Source organism: Emydura macquarii, unplaced genomic scaffold (assembly GCF_026122565.2).
Source record: "Emydura macquarii macquarii isolate MOO-44397 ecotype Brisbane River unplaced genomic scaffold, CSIRO-AGI_Emac_v2 contig_67, whole genome shotgun sequence".
Taxonomy (NCBI): domain Eukaryota; kingdom Metazoa; phylum Chordata; order Testudines; family Chelidae; genus Emydura; species Emydura macquarii.
In genome coordinates this window covers 11933244-11953505 of record NW_027130204.1, presented here as the reverse complement: position 1 = coordinate 11953505, position 20262 = coordinate 11933244, and the positions used below count along the sequence as shown (strand labels likewise).

Here is a 20262-nt window from a genome sequence, read left to right as displayed (position 1 = left end):
CGCACAAACATTCTTTACTCTGCTCTCAATCCTCTTTCCAAAAAGGGGACTTTCTACTGAGGCATGTGCAATATGCAATAAAAGGCTCTGAAATGGGCCATCAGCTCTAGATCTAATGGTAGCAATTTGGTACTACTGTGCAAGGGTTCAGGGTTTGATTTTCAGATTAGGAACCTTGCTCCCATGACTGGGAGGCTCACAGGAACAAACAAACAGATTGAACCAGGAGAAAGAATGGAGAGGATTAAATTATAGGATGTCTGACTCTCTTGCAGTGACCCCCACTGCTTTATCAGGAATGACACAAACCCAGAGACAGACAGAGAGACAGAGACTATTACCAAAACAGAAATTGTGGGAAGAAATATTTTATATTATCTCTATATAAAATGAATCTATAGACGGTACAACTAATTTCAGTAGGGTCATCATTCTCCCCAACTTCCTTGCACTTTTTGTTTTGCCTTTTAACGGTAATTTGAAAAGAAGAGACAAATAACCTCTACTTTTATTTTTAACATCAATTTGAAAGTCAAGATTGAGTCCAGCGCACAGATTTGCCTGTCACTGGGGTTGTGGGGTTTTTCTTTATTTTCTGGTATTCAACAACACTCACGGGCAGCTAAAATTTATACCATTTTGTCAATTTGAGAGTCACTTCAAAGCCAATTCCCAAAATGGAACAAAACCATTGAGACATTGGGACTGCACGGGTTTTTAAACTAAGTAAAAATGATGTGCTGGTTTTACTAAATTATATTGAAACCACACAGCTCATCAATATTATAGATTAATATTGGCCTTTGCTCTTCAGCTCACAGTATTTCTCCAGATGTATTTAATGGCTATTATCATACTTTCATCTGAATTTCAATTTATCAGCTTTCACATTTTCTACCATCACCCCTTTCTCATAGTGTCCATAATCCGTGCAGAAGAGATTGCTGATGGTGTTATCACAGGCAAACAGAATGAAGTTAATGGTAACAGGCACTCCTTGCTAGGTAATTATTATAGGAGAAAGAATGCAAATGAGACTTAATCTGTCTCTCACAATGGCAGAGGCCTTGGATTTGCATTAAACCTTTTACAGCACTCTGCTCGATAGGAGACTTTACAGATAACAATGCATCTGGAACACAGACTGCTTCCTCGACTCATTGCTGCTTATTAAATTGTGCCCCCGCAGGTACAGTTGGCCCTGAATACCTTTCCCCTCCTCCTGCATTCCATTGCAATATTCCCCCCTACACACAGACCTTTGGTGCAAGAAGCTAATTGCGCACGCCGTTTCTGCTCTATTCATGTTCACAGTGCATAAGAAGAAAACCATGTCTAATAATTATAGCAGAGGGCTGGAAGTCAGGAAATTGGGGTTCCATTCCCAGCTATGCCGTTTATTTGCCATGAGATGCTGGGCAAGCCACTTAACCTTCCTGTGCCTCAGTTTACTCATCTATAAAAAGACAGAAGTAACATTCACACAGTCTTGGGCCCTCCTGGGCCCCAGAATGACATCCGCTAAAACGACTTCTTGGAAGGGCTCACGACCAACTCAGTGGAATGCTAATTGTGGGCCCTGTAAGAAGGGGGTATCGCCCGGCTTTTCTAGCTGTTTCTCTAGCTGGTTTCAAGAGAACAATATCTTGCCCCTTGTTTCACAAGAATGATTCTCCAGATCCTTCAAGAACAACTCCCCCGACATCCCCAGTGACCACATTCAGTTACTGGGTGTGACTGTCCCGGTCATCATGAGTTTATATATATTTTGTCTGGGGCTTTTTATTTGTTCTTTTGATTTTTTAATTCCACCTGCCCCTCCCCAGTGTGTGTGACTGACAGCTAGTGTTCCCCACTTCTCCAGAGTTATTGGGTAAACTGATTTTGGTCCCCGTGGCAGGAGCTCTCTTTCACCACATCTGCCCGTCCCCTGACCAGCAACTAATGCTGCCTCCCAACCAATCCTGTCTCCCAGTCCCCGCATTGATTCAGCACCACAGCTTCAACTTTGCTGCTCCTGGGGTTCCTCTCTCCCCTATCCCGGGCCTGAGGTGCGGTCCGAAGTGGAATCCCTCCTGCCTTCTCCCCCAGGTCAAGTGCTGAAGGGGGGAAAGGAGAGGCAGAGGAACTGTCCTGGACCATTGTTCACAGGAGGGGAGGAGGTAGCAGAACCACCCTGAACGCTACTGGGCTCTTTAGCTCCCTCTCCCCTCTTTTGAGGATAGTTTTGGGTTGCCGAGGGGAGGAGGAGAAGAGAGAGAGAGAGCTCTTCCTATAGCATCTCTGATTGGTTGTTCAGCCACAGGAGGCAGGCAGCCAATCAGAGGCAGTTCCCCCTTCCCACAGAGGCAGGGCTCAAAGGCCAATCAAAATCCCAACACCCGTGAAAGCATGGCAAGAGTTGGCAACGCTTAGAAGGCTCCTCTTGATACGTGGTCCCTCATTTCCTCTCGAGTCCTGTGTGTCATGTGACAAGAGGTACTAATACCTCCACCTGCCGGAGACAGCAAAAACAATTTGAGGAGCTTGCAAGCGCCTGCCATACAGAGGACGACATTCCCAAGATAAGACAGAACACTGAACCTACCTGCTGACAGAGAGGAACTCTGCTTGAACCCGTATAAGACAATGAAGAATGAAATAACCATTGTTTAAACAAAAGCAGCCAATATATATTTTGAGGATGAGGACAGAAGGGATGGTAATCAACAAATTCTAAACACTGATATTCTGTACAGGGTGTTGCTTCAAAAGCCAACGTGACAATTCAACATTACATCACCACCTATTGTCGATATACAGTGGCTCCTACAGGGCCCAAAAACACAGTACGTGTTTATTCTTTAGTTTGTATCTGAAAAGCTAGTGCTACGGAAATTAATTATATTTTTTTAAAAATGTAGATTTACGAACAGGCAGGAGACATGCTCTGTCAAACTCAGATTAAAATGTTTTTTAAAAATATTGAAATATTAGTTGCTCACTACCAAGTCACTGATATACAGGCTTTAAGACACATACGGAAGATACATTATCAGCAATAACTCAAATGCAGCATATCCCATTTCACATTCTAGCAATCACCTGAACAGACCAAGAAATATATGGCATTCTGATACACTAATCATTTACCAGTTTTATGTTGGAGGAGATCACATGCATTGGTCCTTCAGCCTGTGAAACACTAGCATTTTCCCCTACATTTTTTCATCACACTCAGTGCCAAATTTGTTGCTGACTTCTAGGCTTCCTCCCTTCTCTATGTCCCACTGATGCTATTTTCATAGGTTCAGTGACTCCTATCCTCCAATCGGTTTAGCATGCACTAAAGTACAGCTTGTCTAGACTAGAGTTATAGAAGGTGTTTGATTATGTTAGCTAGCTCAATCTAACCTAATGTCATCTTCTTAGATCCAACACAAGACACAGTCCAAATGGGTTGTATGCTCTTTTCCTTGCTTTACAGGAGATAAACCATTTTTTGCTCTGAGTTCTACTTCTGAAGCTTTTCCTCCATAGCTAGAAAGCAAATTCTTATGGCAAAATTATTTAAAAACCAAAAACAATGGTTTAGATGCAGAAATAGAAAGCAAAAAAAAACCTGGAGATAGTTAGCACATTCTTTGAACAAAATACTTGGACTACAATATTGCCAAGCTAGGTAGCATGCTCTCTTCATGACAGGATAATTGCACACAGAATGCAATTCCTGAGTTACTGACTCCAACTTCACCTTCTCATTTCCCTGGTTCATCTCTGAGCAAAGATAAGTATTGGCAGTGTGTTTTCAAAGCTCTCCATGGCCTTTCCCCTACCATTCAACCAGCTTTTTGAGAGCTTGTCTCACTATAGTGGAATTCTTTAGTTCAGTGGATTTGACCTTTCGACTTAAACCTGCAATATCACTTACACTCTTGAACCGCTAGGGACATCTGTTTCTCCTTTGTTGCTAGGGAATTCACACTTGAATGACTGTAGGCAGCTTAGTCTTTTAAATAAATTTCCCTTTACTTGCTTATATTTTACTATCAAGTCACTTAAATCCATTGGATACATTTCTCCAGTTCACACAAGTGTATTCACTTTATCCCTACAAAACTTTGCATGTGAAGGGACTTGAGAACAAATTAATAGCATGAGCTGTGCATTAAAAGCCCTGTTAGTCAATTGTTACGCCAGCCTGAAATATCAACATTTAAGACAATGTAATGTAGCTCACAGTAAATGAGATAATTCCACAAAGAATACACTTTTCCTTTTGAAAAAGGGAAAGGTTCCTATTTGTTACAACTGAAATACTAACTTTTCAGTAGATGGCAAAGCTCCTCAGCCATTATCCTACTCTAAACATGCATTGCCATTCACACATCCCAGAATGCTCTCTTACCGTTTCCACAGCATTTCAGAGGAGACATCACTGGAACTAGAAAAATGACTGCAGAAGATCAATTGAAAGGGACTAAGCAAATCCACTGCAGTTTAATAGCCAAACACACACTGGCTCATGATCCTCTAGATCAGGGGTGGGCAAAATACAGCCCGCGGGCCAGATCTGGCCCGTCTAACATTTCTGTCCAGCCGACCATGCAGGGGCGTAGCTTCAGGTGACCCGTAGCCCACCCACTTTGAAAGCAGGCCCACCCAATCCATTGCTTCTGCTGCCGACGCTCTGCTTAAGGGGCATAACCCAGCTTTTGGCCGGTCACTACCTGAACTTCTGGTTTCCGGTCGCCTGACTGGAAGCCGGAAGTGGCCCAGGCCTGTGATGACTTGCCAAAATTCGTGGAGTGGCCCCTCTGCGAAAATTGTTGCCCATCCCTGCTCTAGATAAATAGCAGGTAACTCCCTTGTGGATTACTACACATAGGTTGAGAACTCCAGTAGATTATCATGTATTGTACCAGTGTGGGGTACATCAACATTAACTAAGCAGTACCAAATTGTTTACTTTCACATATTCTAACTTCATTGTGAAGCTGTGTAATTTTTTGTGAAAGCAGAGCTATCTCCACTGGCAAAATAAGCATAGGAAATATCAGGCCCAGTAATTATTGACTTCTGGCATACAGGAAGAATCTGAAGAAACAATTTATCTGATTTAATTCCAATGCCCAATTTCCCAGCAATTGCACATGACCACACACACATTCTAAATGCGCGCGCACGCGCACACACACATATCCCCCTAACTCAGCGTGCAACAAAACAGGCTAGTAATCTTCAAAGCCAGTGCCAAACTACAGGCCCAATCAAAACCACATGTGCAGGAGACCAAATATTTTGCATTTTGCTTATTGTAATAATGCTGCTTCACTTCATTAAAAGCAGCTTATCATTTTATCTACTCTCTCTGATTAATTAACCTCTGGTTAAAATGAATGAGCACTTGATTTCAGGATGCTATTAATGTGTCACTGGTGAGCCACTGCTTGCATATTTCCATTATTCTCTTTTTATTCCCTGATCATTCACACCATACTAACATTGCTTTTCAGACCTCTCTGCTTACAGCTTCCTGCCCCCATCCCGCAAATACAGTATGCCACAAAAATGCTTCCCCCCACCCTTTGGAGGAGGGCAGTTGGGGGGAGGAGAGACAGGAATTGTAACCTAAAACTTTCAATTCCTCTGAAGTAATATGCAATTTAATAGTCTGCATTTTAGTACAATTCCCATATTGACCAAAAGAACAAAAATAAAAGAATGGGAAGAGAGAGTAGGCTGGTGGGGGCAGGGCAAAAGATACCATTAACACATGCAAATCATTTAGCTATCAGCAGTAGGATATAGTTTTACATGGGAAGCACAAACAGTAGCTCCATTAAGAAAACCTACATTCCGAAAGAAGGAAAGAATTCCCTTCCTGAGCCAAATTCCATGTGATGTATATGAATAGAGACCGCTTCTGCTACCGTATATACCTGTAGTTTACTGTGGCATGTGACCCCAGTATCTAGATTTCTAACAGGGAAAGAAAGAAAGAAAATCACACCACGACAATTAAACTATGTATTTAGGAACTGCAACAATCCCATTCAAACCTCCTGCTGGTAAAATAAGTCTCCTCCTCACACCACCAAAGCCAATTTTCCTGTTACTTACAAATCAGGTCTGCGGGTTCTCTCTCCTCAGTTGATTTCATTAACACTACAAAACGCCAAAGAAGGAGAGGGGGAAATGCCCTTCCTTCCTCTTCGTTGAAAGGTAAAGCATTAATTCCTGACACATAAAGTCAGAGAGACCACTGAAGGGAAACCAGCCCCCCACCAGAACCTAAACTGTAATGGTCTCATGATTTCAGGGAAGAAGAGGGGAGGAAATTCTCATGGTCTCCACCAAAAATTAGATACGAAATCTGTAAAGATCATGACTACTCAGATAAATAATCCACCCCACTCAACAGACTGGGGTTCTTTAATACTTTTATTTCATTAGCACCTAAAGGTTTCTTCCAAGACTGGGGCTCCACTTTATTGGGTGCCAAACAGGAGTAAGAGAGAGTCCCTGGCACCCTACCAAACAAGCTTGCAGTGCAAATAGACAAGACAAAGGGTGGGAAGGGAAACAGAAGGACTGAAAAGTTCCAGAGGACTGAAGTGGCAGTGATTTGGCCAACACCACACAAAAAGTTAGTAATTGAGGTGGGACTAGAACCCCAACCTCCCAATTCCTCATCCAGTACCTTATCCATAAGATCACAACTACCTATGAGGTTAGTTTGTGATTTTGGAATAATACATTACAATTCTCCTTTGACTTTATTTGTCAATGGACAAATTATTGAAATGTACAAGAATCTCACACCATGTATATACAAAGGTGAAGAATGGAGCTATGCGTATACACACTAGAGGTTCCTTTAACAGCAAGGAACAATTCTGCACTGGAGGGAAATAAGATGATCCAAAAGACTTTTTTCATTGCTAATTTCCACAAAAGCAATGAACTCTGACTGGGCCTTAAACTTTCCTGTTTAGGAGTAATGTACAACATAGAGGCAGACTCAGTGCTTAAAGAGCTTTAGACAGTGCCACCTTCAGACAAAGAGAAAACACAAGGCTCCATGAAGTGCTCCTCCTCCCATACAAGTAGTATTGCTGAAGTATTACAGGGTCAATGTGTAGAAAGGTCCTATTCAGCAAATCATTGAAGCACGTGCTTAAATCCATCCCTATTCGTCAAAGCACTTAAACACAAGCATGTGCTTAAAATTCAGCATAATTTGAAGTTAAGCACACACTTAAGTGCTTTGCTCAGTGGTGATGTACTGTTTAATTTGGGCTTAGGTCCTGTGAGAAGATTAGGTCTCCATGGACTGGAACCCCTGCAACCACAAGCTCTGCTGTTAATCCATTCTGACCCACAAGTCTGACTCCTGGATGGGTGCTGTACGGCTTTCTAGACACTGGATGTGTTTGCTATATTAGAAATCGAAACTCAAAGTCTATCCTCAAGGCTTTTTTTTATAATGGAAAAAAAAAATTAAGACACTAAGCAAATATCCTGTTGAAACAGTGCTCAGTCTCAAAAACTGTGAACTTGATTTATGTGTAAAAAGAGAAATACAAACAGAGTAAGCTTACCATGAGCAGATAAGCTTTTTCAGACACTGTTTAACATACCACAGCGTCACCTACCTGAAGTATGTTAGCTAGAAGCTGTATCACCTTTCCTCTGAAGATGGGTCAGGTGGTAGGAGGGAGCAATAAAATAGAGAGATGATTTGCTCCAATCTTGAAAGTACTTTTTTTTCTCATTATTCTAAGGGTATTAATTATGAACGGGATCGCTTCTTTGTATACAGTTTATATTTTCTAGGAGCAAAACTATTTGCCCAAGTTTAATTGGAGAGAGGACAAAAAAAGATAATTCTGCTTATAGCAATGAAACTGCAAACATGAAACTTTCAACAAATATTTGGCTACTTAATCAGACATTCCCTCCTTCTCCCCTCAAAATAAAAATTTCATCAAATCTCAGGCAAGAATACATTTCCCTTTTTGCCTGCTTCTCCAAAAAGTTTCAGCCTAACAAATCTGGAAGAATTTTCCTTTTGCTTTGTTTCCCAAACATCACTACCATGTCCCGCCTCTTCCCCTAAAGCTGTTAACCCTAAGGGATACAGATTGGGTGATGGCATTTGATAACAGACTCTGCAGCTTAAATACCATACATAGGCAGACGGCTAACGCACATGATGCACTAAGGTATTGTAAGGGAGTTTACCACTGTCCATTTCTTGGAGTGTGACTCATTGAAGCAGTAGGTAAAGGACGTCATCCAAAACCAGCCTGATCTCCCCAGACCCTTGGCATGTTGGTCACATGAAGAACAAAAAAAAGAGGAGCATATAGCGACAAGGGGCTTATGCTTGAGCCCCTGCCCTAAGTGACAGCTGAGGAGGGGGAAAATATTTCTGACTTGTTCCAATAATGTGAGCTAGCAACAGGACAAGAGGTGGTTATCCCAGGAAATACCCAGAGGTAATAGAGGCACAGACCAAGTGCCCTAGCCGAAGAGAAATGGCAATAGACCTGAAGGAGAGCCTTCACAGGAAGAAACTGCAAATACAGGTAAATGCAAAGTTTCCAGTGAAAAATGTAATTGGTTAAGAAACAAACCAACCAAAACCCCCACAAAAAAACAAAAACCCCACACACTCCACTGACGTGTGACATTTGGGTTTACAGGTTTGCATTAATCCAGTTCCAGCGAGTTTGGGGGTCTGAAAGAACCCAGAAGTTGTAAAAACACATTCAGCTGGAACTGCCAGGTTTTGCAGCGGCTTTTGCCTACAACTCCAGGTCAGACAAGGCTTGCAAATCTCAGTCAATTTTCTCCAAGTTCTGGTTTGAAATGAACATATCGTACAGCTCTAATAAAGAATCTGTCGGGGGAGGTGAGGGAGTGGGTTTGGGGACTCCAAGGTGGCTTCCGCTAGCCTCCCTTTGGAAGCTTGCCAACTCTTGCTGTTCTTTCACAAGTGATGGGATTTTGAATACCAACTCCCTCTTACTGTCTTGGCTGGTTCAGGGAATACATGCCCCCAGCCAGGACATTCCCATGACTTGGTCTGGCAGCCAGGGAAAAAGCTTATCAGCCATTTTTAAACAAGATTTAGGGAGCCAGCAGGGTTTTTCAAAGGTGAGAAAGGGAGGAGTGAAACTTGCATTTCTACAGTAACAAGGATTAGTGGTCTGAGAGTCTGGCACTCCTCCCTCATTAAAAGATAGGAGACAAAGTGATAGACAGGTAATTACCTGGAAGGAGCCCTAGGGAAATTCCAGGAGACACCATTAGAAAGCTTCAACTAGGTTGTAGGTTTCTGCTTGTCTCTTAGTATCAACTGAAGCTCATCAGAAACGGGAACCCAAAAGGGCCATTGCTTTGTTTCAGCAAGTAATCAGTCACCCAGTAGGGGCCCTTCAAATAAAGGGTTTCCTTTCTTCTTCACTGTCACCGGGGGAGGGGGGAGGGGAGGATGCGGCAGCCAAGCATGGTCCCACAGAGCCCTTCCAGGCAGATTTGCCTACCTGCAGTTTGTCATTTGATCTGCAAGTTATATCCTAGGGTATCTACACTCAGTCTGAGGTTTTAAATTTTGCACCAAACCTGCGTTTATAAGACTGTTGTCCATGGATGCCCTTGCATCACAAAGCTAATGATTCGTTTAGGAATCAGTTATCGTACGGTACAGAGAGCTAAAGAATTAACCATGGGGCTAAAGGAATTAGGTGTTCAAATCCACTTGGATTTCAATGGAACTTGGGCAGTTAGCTCCCTTAGCATCCCCTGAAAGTCTCAGCAGGAGGTAACAACATTTAAATACATGTTCTAAAATAGGTAATCTAAAATGCTTGTCAAGATAGAAATAGTTTTGCAACCTTTAATTTGCAGGGGATTAGGGACATGGTGTACAAACCATGGCTAGAAGTGAAGAGTTGGGCCAGGATTACATGAGGTCACATCACCATATATGGCCATGGAATTTGTTACATAGAGGCTCACACATACCATATGTTGGCACTTCTGCCTGGAACTAGAAGCACTTAGATAGATAAAAAACATGTTGGGTTGGGAGGCAGTGTAGCCTAGTAGGCGGGGCACCGGATTAGAACTCAGGAAACCTGGGTTCAATTCCTAGCTCCACCACCAGTCTCGCTGGGTGACCTTAGGCATGTCACGTTCGCCCCTGCCTCAGTTTCCTCATATATGAAAGAAGGATAATGATACTGACCCCCTTTTGTAAAGCACTTTGAGATCTACTGATGAAAAGTGTATGTAAGATCTAGGTGGTATGATTATTACCCAACCTTTTCCAAATCTCAAGGAAAGATGCAATTCAAATATGGAGTTACGGCTCATGCTGGTTCTTATTTTACCAGAACTGGTATTTTGCCCAATGGGAGACCTTTTCCTCCTGACACTGATGGAACAAGAGACTGTAAATGACCACAGAGGACCTGGGGTGGGGAAGCTAAGCTAATGCACAGAAGTCATCATTCCATCAATCTTCAAAGCACTGGTCATTTAAAAATAAATTTTTCCCACTAACATTTTAAGCAAGCCTTGTCCTGCAGTTACTCAAAACTAGCTCTCTATCCTACATGTAGAAATAGGTGCAGGACAGGATGGTGTGCGTGAACGAACATACACAGGAGCCTCTCTTTGCATGAGGACATTGAAGACGATGGAAAATTGTCCTCATCAACTTGGGAGATGATCTAAGAAAAGAAATTCCACATGGGCAATCTTATTCGAACCTCTCCCTCCTTTCCCACCTGCTCCAAAGGTGGTTTAATAGGCAAGATACCTAAAGCAGGCAGATAACAATTACCTTTTACCTCTGTGAAGAGGCCGCCGCCAATTAGCACATTCCTGGAGCTTCTAATTCAGGCAAGGGGGGGTAAAAAAAAGAAAAGTGGGAGAGCTGGGATTGATGTGTCTGTCCGTAACACACAGTATTTCCTAAAAGAGAGAAAAAACAGAAAGGGGGAAGGTAAATATCAGTTTTCCTGTCCTTTGACGGTGCAGCAGATTACAGCAACTCCTCAGCATAGCTATAATCCCTCCCCCACCCCTCTTCTTCAACCCCAAAATAGCCATCTGCAGCTATACTCATTTGCTTGTCATGTCAAGGTCCAGAATGGGTAGGCCAAGTAAACAGCAAAAAGGATGGACTGATCTGAACTGCTAGATATCTTCTCCAAACCAAGCTTGGGGGGAGGGGAGGAGGAAATTTCCTCTAAAGAGCAAGAGAGTGATACTAAAACAACCTACAACAGAATAAATGCAAGAGAGAGCCAGAATATGTACTAGTATTCTTTCAGATGAATTTTCCTCAGTGGCTATCAAGGTCCATTTCTGTAAAACATTCACATTAGTTGCTTTTACTAGAAAAACAATAGTGGCAGATTTTAAAGTCACATACACAAGTATTCGCACACAGAGAGACTTTTAAAATCACACCTACAAGTGCTAGTGTGTTCCTCCTATCAAAGAACAGAAATACCATCATGGCGGATCACCAGGTCAATTTTAAATATTTTTCTTATTTATTTTCCTTCCAGTGTATACAAACGCCAAGAAACTTGTAGCCCAGGTTACATTTTTTGACCAACACGTGAAAAATACAATCCAAAAACAAGAACAGGAGGAACAAACCAACAACCCTGCTCCAGATTAAGGAAGCTTGTGCACAAACCAGAAACATTCTCAACTCAGCCCCCACAAAAGCTTAATCCCTCCCCTCAGGGGGATCTCTGGCCCCATCTTCTACAATTGGATGTCCAAGGAAGGTCATCTAAGGCCGGCTAAGCAGGACTATATAACCAAAACCAACCTGCACATAATTGTTAGCCAAAAGAGAAACTTACAACTAGAAACCCTATGCTTGACCCCATCCCACTACCACCTAATGAGCGTCACACAGAGTTTCATTCATTTCTGTTTCCCCAGTCAGGACTAACTCCTCCCTCCACATACCACCATCACAAACAGAGGTATTTATAGCCCGGCCCATTCCTTCCCTCACAGGTACCACCAATGTATGGGGAGGAAGGGGGGATGAAAGGCTTCCCAGATTTCATGGTCCCCTTCCTCTCACTGATGGCTACCCCCAAATGAAAGGCAATCAGCTTGGGGGGGAGGGAATCAAAGAGTTATATCTGAAATAAATTTGCCAGATGAATATATTTGAGAAAATGGCAATGTGCTCTCTCTCCTTCTCTGACCGAGGACTTATTTAAAGAATTGTCCCTGGAAAATCTGAGTATGAATTGTCTGAATGCAGAAGAAACTAAGATTTCATAAAGTATATGCTACCCTGGATTTCCCCCAACAAGAAAAAACAAAAGTATCTAATACCAAATAGTAGCTAACTGTGCGCCACTTGATTCTCATCTCCCTAAACAGGTCATTTTTATCTGATGCTGGGGAACCTAACTAACAGAGACAAAAGGGAAGGCAACCCCATCATAAGAAAATCTGTTCTTAAAACCATTCAATGCACAGTACAATTTCTCCAACTCTAAATGGCCACAGCTTCTGCATCTTCACCCTTCTACCTGCCAGGTAGGGCTTAAAGCTGCCGGGATAATTCTGATCAGCTTCTGCTCTAGATACGTGATGGTCTAAAAAGAATTCATCAAGTAACAATGGTACTGTAAATAAACAACGAAAACCTCAACAAAGATTGTAGAGGAAAAGACGCAGAGACTGCACGCAAGGGAGTAAGAGAGATAAAGAACAAATAAGATCAGTGGCACAAAATGTCTCCTTGTTCTGCCCTGCTACATCTGCCCATTGAAGTACCCAGACAAAATAACCCAGTGATCCAGAATGATGGATCCTGAGATACAAAAGAATCATCTGTCTTTTTAAAAAACAAAACAAAACAAAAAAAAATCCCTCCCCAAACGGCAGACTCTCTCACATAGTAGAAAAGCACAATTATATACTGTTTCCCTATTTGTATCTCTTCAACACATCAGGTATCACGGATGTTTGCCCTGAATTGCCTTTAACCAATTTCAGCTAATAACTAAAGTACTCAAAATGTGACACTTTTTTATGCAAAGGGGAGTAGCCTCAGAGCCCTGATTATGGAGAACTGAAAAGAAATGACCCTCAATGAACTGGTTGTGACATATGTACTTCCTGAGGCAATGCACTAATCAATATTTACTGACAGACTCAGCACAGACCATGTCGGGAAGACAGCAAAAGAGACAGACACACACACACACTTATTTTGCATTCATCAGTGATACAAATCAAATACATCCTTCTTTCATTTTTAATTATTAAATCAAAGACACGCTTTAGGCAGCTTTATGATTAAAAGTCTCTACCGATTAAAAAAAAAAATGGTCAGGTAGAGCCAATTAGGAATTGCTATACTAGTTAAGTGTCATGTGCTTTAAAGACATATTATACATAAAAATCACACAAACAATTTCATTCTCCTAAAACAGAGCACTCTCCCAAATCCCAGGTAAATACCCTAACCACTCAGCTATTAATCATAGAATCATAAAGTTGGAAGGGACCTCAGGAGGTCATCTAGTCCAACACCCTGCTCAAAGCAGGACTAACCTCAGCTATATCATCCCAGCCAGGACTTTGTCAAACCTCAGCTTAAAAACCTCAAAAGATGGAGATTCCACCACCTCCCTAGGTAACCCATTCCAGTGCTTCACCACCCTCCTAGTGAAAAACTTTTTCCTAATGTCCAAACCTAGATCTCCCCCACTGCAATTTGAGACTGTTGCTCCTTGCTCTCTCCCCTGCCACCACTGAGAACAGCCTAGCTCCATCCTCCCTGGAACCCCCTTTCAGGTAGTTAAAGGCTGCTATCAAATCCCCCCTCATTCTTCTCTTCTGCAGACAAAACAAGCCTAGTTCCCTCAGCCTCTTCTCATAAGTCTTGTGCTCCAGCCCCCTAATCATTTTTGTTGCCCTCCGCTGGACTCTTTCCAACTTCTCCACATCCTTTTTGTAGTGGGGGGCCCAAAACTGGACACAATACTCCAAATGCGGCCTCACCAATGTCGAATAGAGGGGAATAATCACTTCCCGCGATCTGTTGGCAATGCTCCTATTAATGCAGCCCAATATGCTATTAGCCTTCTTGGCCACCAGGGCACACTGCTGACTCATATCCAGCTTCTTATCCACTGTTACCCCCAGGTCCTTTTCTGCAGAACTGCTGCCTAGCTCATCAGTCCCCAGTCTGTAACTGTGCATGGGATTCTTCCGTCCAAAGTGCAGGACTCTGCATTTGTCCTTGTTGAACCTCATCAGATTTCTTTTGGCCCAATCCTCCAATTTGTCTAGGTCCCTCTGTATCCTATCCCTAACTTCCAGGGTATCTACCACTCCCCCTAGCTTAGTGTCATCTGCAAACTTGCTGAGGGTGCAGTCTACCCCATCCTCCAGATCGTTAATGAAGATGTTGAACAAAACCGGCCCCAGCACTGACCCCTGGGGCACTCCGCTTGTGACCGGCTGCCAGCTAGACATGGAGCCATTGATCACTACTCGTTGAGCCCTATGCTCTAGCCAGTTCTCTATCCATTTTATAGTCCATTCATCCAACCCATACTTCCTTAACTTGCTGATAAGAATACTGTGAGAGACCGTATCAAAAGCTTTGCTAAAGTCAAGGTATATCACATCCACCGCTTTCCCCACATCCACAAAGCCAGTCACTTCTTCATAGAAAGCAATCAGATTGGTCAGGCATGACTTTCCCTTGGTGAATCCACGTTGATTGTTCCTAATCACCTTCCTCTCTTCCAAGTGCCTTAAAATGGATTCCTTGAGGACCTGCTCCATGGTTTTTCCAGGGATTGAGGTGAGGCTGACCAGTCTGTAGTTCCCTGGATCCTCTTTCCTCCCTTTCTTGAAGATGGGCACTATATTTGCTTTTTTCCAGTCATCAGGGACCTCCCCCAATTGCCACGAGCTTTCAAAGATAATAGCTAATGGCTCTGAAATCACATCAGCCAGCTCCCTCAGCACCCTCAGGTGCATTGCATCTGGCCCCATGGACTTGTGTATGTCTAATCTTTCTAAATAGTCTTGGACCTGTTCCTTCAGCACTGCGGGATGTTCACCTCCTTCCCATTCTGTGCCGCCCAGTGCAGCTATTGGCTATTCTGGACTGGGGAAAGAGTAAAGGCGGGGAGGAGGGAGGCGTTTCTTGCTTTCCCAATTCCATCCCGGACCTGAGAAACCTGATGAAAGTTTCCCGTATACTCACCCTTTTGCAGGAGAAGTTTTGGATTGGCTTTTTCCAACAAAAAACAAACTAACGTTTCCTGACTATCTCTAGTCACAAGTCCCACTGAGGGCCATAGCCAGGACTCAACGATCATATTACAGAGATAGCTGCAGTCCTCTTCCCACCACCATGGCCAATAAGAGAACCGGGACCTACGGAATAGCAAAACATCTGCAAAGCTCCCTCCTTATCCTTTGCCACAATGCTTACAAGAAACTTGACACAGAGAAAAAGGGAGTTCTGTGTAGTATTTATTTTTATAAACATCATAAGCCCTTCAGGTAATGTGCGTGATGGAAACTTGCCTGAATGCCAGGAGCCCAGGTGGCTGGCTTGTCAGCCCAGGCAAATGAGGCACAGCCAAACCAAGAATTCCCAAAAGCCACAAAATACATTTTGCATATTGTTTTTTATTTCATTGAAAAACATATACAGATTTAGGGACAAATTGTCACTGGACTTAAATGTCACAACTCACTCTCTCTCTCGAGAAGCAAAATGCAATGCTAGAAAGTTTGAAGAACGGATGGTGTACCTAATAGTGCCTCAAGAAGTTGCCTTGTTACCATGGCAATTTACAACGCCCAGGAGTCACTTTATAATGGTGTTGCTGTGGTAACCACTGCTTGGTGAGGCCATGGCAGGTTTGTAGTAGCAAAGCTGGGGGCCGCAGGAGGGCTGAGGGGATAGGTTGTGCACCTTGCACCTTACACCTTTCCGAGCCCATGCGTGTGCGTGAGGAGCTGCCATTAAGTCCTGTTCCCACTTCATGCTCTGCCCCGCACCCTCCCATGCTGGGCCGGGTAGCGGCTCAAGCGCGTGGGATAAACAAGGAAAGCTTTTAGGAGCTATTCATATATACACCGGGCAGCTGCTTTTGTGATTTGTGCTTCACCTATCAAAGAACCTCATGAGCAACCACGGGCCAGGAGTTAAATCAAAAGAGGCTGTAGAAGGAAATGAAACAATGGCAAAGACAAGGATCCTTGAGGGAACAATTTGGAGAATGCCCCGTCCGGCTCCATGCAGCTGCAAATGGATGACAATTTCCAAGGGTGAGCGTAGGAGCAAAAGAGATCCTAAACCTCAAAGATGCTAGAAAAGGAAGGGCTGAGTGGGTGGCCAGAGGCTATCCAGGATATGAAAGCTGACAGACTGACTGAGACACACAGACAGGGAGCTTGCTGCAGCCAGAGAAATTGCTTCTCCCTGCCAGAGATGGAATTAGCTGAGCCGAGGGAACTTACACCTTAAAGTTTCTTTGCCAGCTGTTGTAAATATGACTCAAGAGGCCTTTTATTGTTTTTATCTTTGCTCTATGTGCTTTGTACCTTAAAGGTAAGAATAAGTGATGCTTTGTTTTGATGATCCTGTTTCTGTTTTTGCAAACTTAGGCTATGCCTGCACTACAACAGCTACAGTGCCCCAGCTCCGGTGCTCAAGCACCTTAGCAGGCACTTCCTTCGTTGACAGAAGAGGTTTTCCTGTCGCTGCAGTTAATCCACTTTTGTGAGAGGGAATACTTAGGTTGAAGGAAGAATTTTTCCATCAACCTAGCTATGTCTACAGTGCAGGTTAGGTTGACCTAACAAGGCTGCAAAGGATGTGAAATTTTTCAAAGCCCCGAGCGATGTAGATCTAATTGTTAGGCATAGACTAGACCAGGGGTTCTCAAACTGGAAGTCGTGACTCCTCAGGGGGTAGCGAGGTTATTATAAAGAGGTCATGGGCTGTCAGCCCCATGCGTGCTGGTAAGGATGGCATGGCATGAGGGTGGTCATCACTTTTGTGAGGGAGTAGTCACAGCCTGAAATATTTTCAAACAGGGTGCCAGCAAAAAAAGTTTGAGAACCTCTGGACTAGACCTTATTATTCTCAGAGGCTGCTGAAGATAAACTATTACAGTTGGCAAAACCAAGTTGGGCCTGTGTCATTAACTCGGTTGGGAACTGGGGACTGCAGCCCTTCTATCCAGTTTGAGAGTGGCTAGACGAGGCTGGTTGCACCCAGTGAGGTGGGGGAAGCCAGGCTGTCACCTCAGAGCTGCACTTCAGAAGGACTAAAGGGGCCTAAGGCCCAATTCACCCTGTAGCCATGAAACGTGACTGCCCCATGTCTGTCTGCAACTATCACCTCTTGTCATCTACTTCCAATGTGAACTCCGCAGGGCAGAAACCATCTTCTTGTTCTGTGTTTGTACAGAACCTACCACAATGTGGCCCTGGTCCATGACTGGGGCTTCTGGGGCCAACAATAGTACAAAGAGTAATAAAAAAAGGAAGCCAAACTAAATGACCTATATTATAACCGAGAGACTTCATAAAATCCCTGGCAAGGCTGAAGTGATAATTTGCTTAACAAAAACGTCAAACATTTTAATAGATACACAAACTACAAGACAGTCTGAGAAAACAGGGTATTCAGTTCTGACATGGAAACTTAAATATTCATTGTAATCCACAGTAACTGATCCTAACTGAAGGAAAGATGCACATATTCACAACACAAGCTCTCTCAGAAGATCTGTGATCATAAATTCTCTCAGGATTTATTCCAATAATTTTGCTAGATGAAACTTTTAATAAAAATAAGCTTGCAGCCACATGGAACTTGAGCTGTGATTTTGTTAGATCTCAGCCTAAGTGAGATGATTTTACGTCAATACTGGGGTTATAGGAGCACTGCAGGTGCCATATGTATCCCACCCCTTTCTTATCATTCAAAAATCCCACAGTGTTTGAAAGAGTAGGAGTATTAACCTTGGTAGTTCTGGCAATATCCATTCCAGAGAGCTACAGCATTCTGCCTACCTCAGCTGTCCAAATGACAATTCAGAGGGAAGTTATTCCTCATCATTTCCTGACAAATATTGCATTACTGGCCAAGACTGTGGTGACCTATTCCCCTCCGCCACCCCTTATACACTCACACCCATACTCTCAGTGCCAGGGTTCTGGGTGGAGAAGAGATGATTTGGATGACTGCTCTGTTAAAGATGACTTGGTTTATAATCTGTTTTAGTTTCTTGATGATTTAAGACCATGCCTAAAAGTTTATTTTTTGTGTTACCCTAGTACCTAGAGAAATCAATTAAAATCAGAGCCCCTTTGCGTTAAGTGCTGAACATATACATAGGAAAAGACAGTCCTTGAGCCAAAGAGCTAATAATCTAAGTGGGCAAGACAAAGGAAGTATTATCACCATTTTACTGATGGAAAAGTGAGGCAGAGAGAGATTAAATGAATTGCCTAACAACACATAGGTAGTTTATGAGTCAGAAACTAAAGCCAGATCTCCCAAGTCAGAGGCCAGTGCCTTAATCGCAAGACCATCCTTCATCTCAGATACTCCTTCCTATCATTTTTTTTGTTCTGCTCTCCCATCCCCCTTAGAAATGAGAGATACCAGTTCTGGTTTTCCCCTGTTTTTCCTGGAGGACTTCTTGACGGTCTCAGATGTGTATTTAAACGGACAAAGATGAAATCTTAAGCAAAGGCATACTTTCTCCAAGTGATCAATAAACATTGAAGTTAAATAGGCTCTAACAAAACAAAAAAACAAAAACCCCACAGGAGTTTTAAACAGTAAGTAAAAATACCTTCCCTTTTACTGCTTATTTTTCAGCCCCTTCATCTAGAAGATCTAATAAAATTATTACTTCACCAATCACCACAGAGCCTTCAAGGGTAGATGAGACAAAAATTGCTAACTGTAAAAATCAAGGGGGAGGGAGAAGACACGAGGTGAGGGAAGCAGGGAGGAAGCAAACAAAAACCAAGCACTTTAAAACATGATGAAGTGGCAAAAAGTGCATGAGCCTTTCCCTGAATGCATACCCTTACAAGTTGCAATTAAATGTTCCTTACAACCTTATTTCATATATCTGGGAGATACCCTTATTGAATTTACAAGTCTCTAGTCTCTGTCACTATTTCCCACATCCACCACCAGTCACAAAGAGCAGCCGCCATTTCACAAAGCACCAGCCAGTTAAAGCATCTGACAACAAAACTATACACACAGCTCTGTGCTGTATGCAAAGTTGGTTCCATAAGACAGTTGTCTCCGGCCACTGGTATCTCCTACTTCTATGTCTGCTTACAATGCAGACACAGACCTTTCTCCACATTCCACCTGTCTCTGGTGAAGGGACCTTTTACCTTTCTGGAGCATGTTCCCTTCACTGCTGATAACGTGGATGGTGTATTAATATTTTTTTAAATCACCGTCCTAGTCCCTTCCTGCTTTCTAAAGCCTACAGTTTGGGATAGGTGTTTGCAAACAGAAAAGTTGCAAAAACATTTATGGAAAAGTAAGTGAAAACAAAGGGCAGGAACATGGTCGGATGATTCAAAGGGTTGCCAGGTGTCTTGTTTTCCACGGGGAGTCCCTTCATGATGAGTGGGTGTCTGACAGTGTCCGGTCCATACTGTGCTACTGACCGGACACCAGAAGTCCAGTTGCCTGAGTAACCATTCACAGCCAGCTTCAGTTCCACCACCAGGAGGGCGTGAAGAGCAGCTGCTCCTGGCACTGGAGGAGCTCAGGAACTGCTCAGCTCCAGAGGAGACAGGTACCGGTGCCCTGCACCCAGGAGAGAGGGATCCTGAAGCACGCAGCATCTGAAGAACCAGGCCTGTGGCTGGACTCACTGCCCGGGCCCCCTTCTCAGCCTCCTTTGTGCGCTGCCTCTGGGTCCTTCCCTCGAACATCCTGCTCCCAATCACTCCCCCTATGCCAGGAGGACAGCTCTCCCTCCCCCTCGACCTGCCCCAGTCACCCCACCCCCAGAGCACCGCTCTCCCTCCTCCCATTCTGCTGCAGTCACCCCTTCACTCCTAGAGCCCTGCTCTGTTGGCAAGGGTCGGGAGGTGGAGAGAGCAAGGAGCAGGGGGCAGGGCCTTAGGGGGGGAAGAAGTGGAGCAGGAGACGGAGGACGGTCCAGCGCTCAGTGGTCAGTTTTCACAGAATTAAAA

General features: G+C 43.5%; 1 protein-coding gene across 12 annotated transcripts in view; it reads right to left on the bottom strand.

Moving 5' to 3' along the window:
- ZMIZ1 (zinc finger MIZ-type containing 1) overlaps positions 1 to 20262 on the bottom strand; it is a 482416-nt gene that overhangs the window by 402761 nt on the left and 59393 nt on the right. For all 12 annotated transcript variants that reach the window (XM_067539605.1, XM_067539685.1, XM_067539667.1 and 9 more), the window contains exon 2: positions 10838 to 10968. The gene's annotated coding sequence lies outside the window, so the exon portion shown is untranslated. The remainder of the gene's footprint in view (positions 1 to 10837; positions 10969 to 20262) is intronic.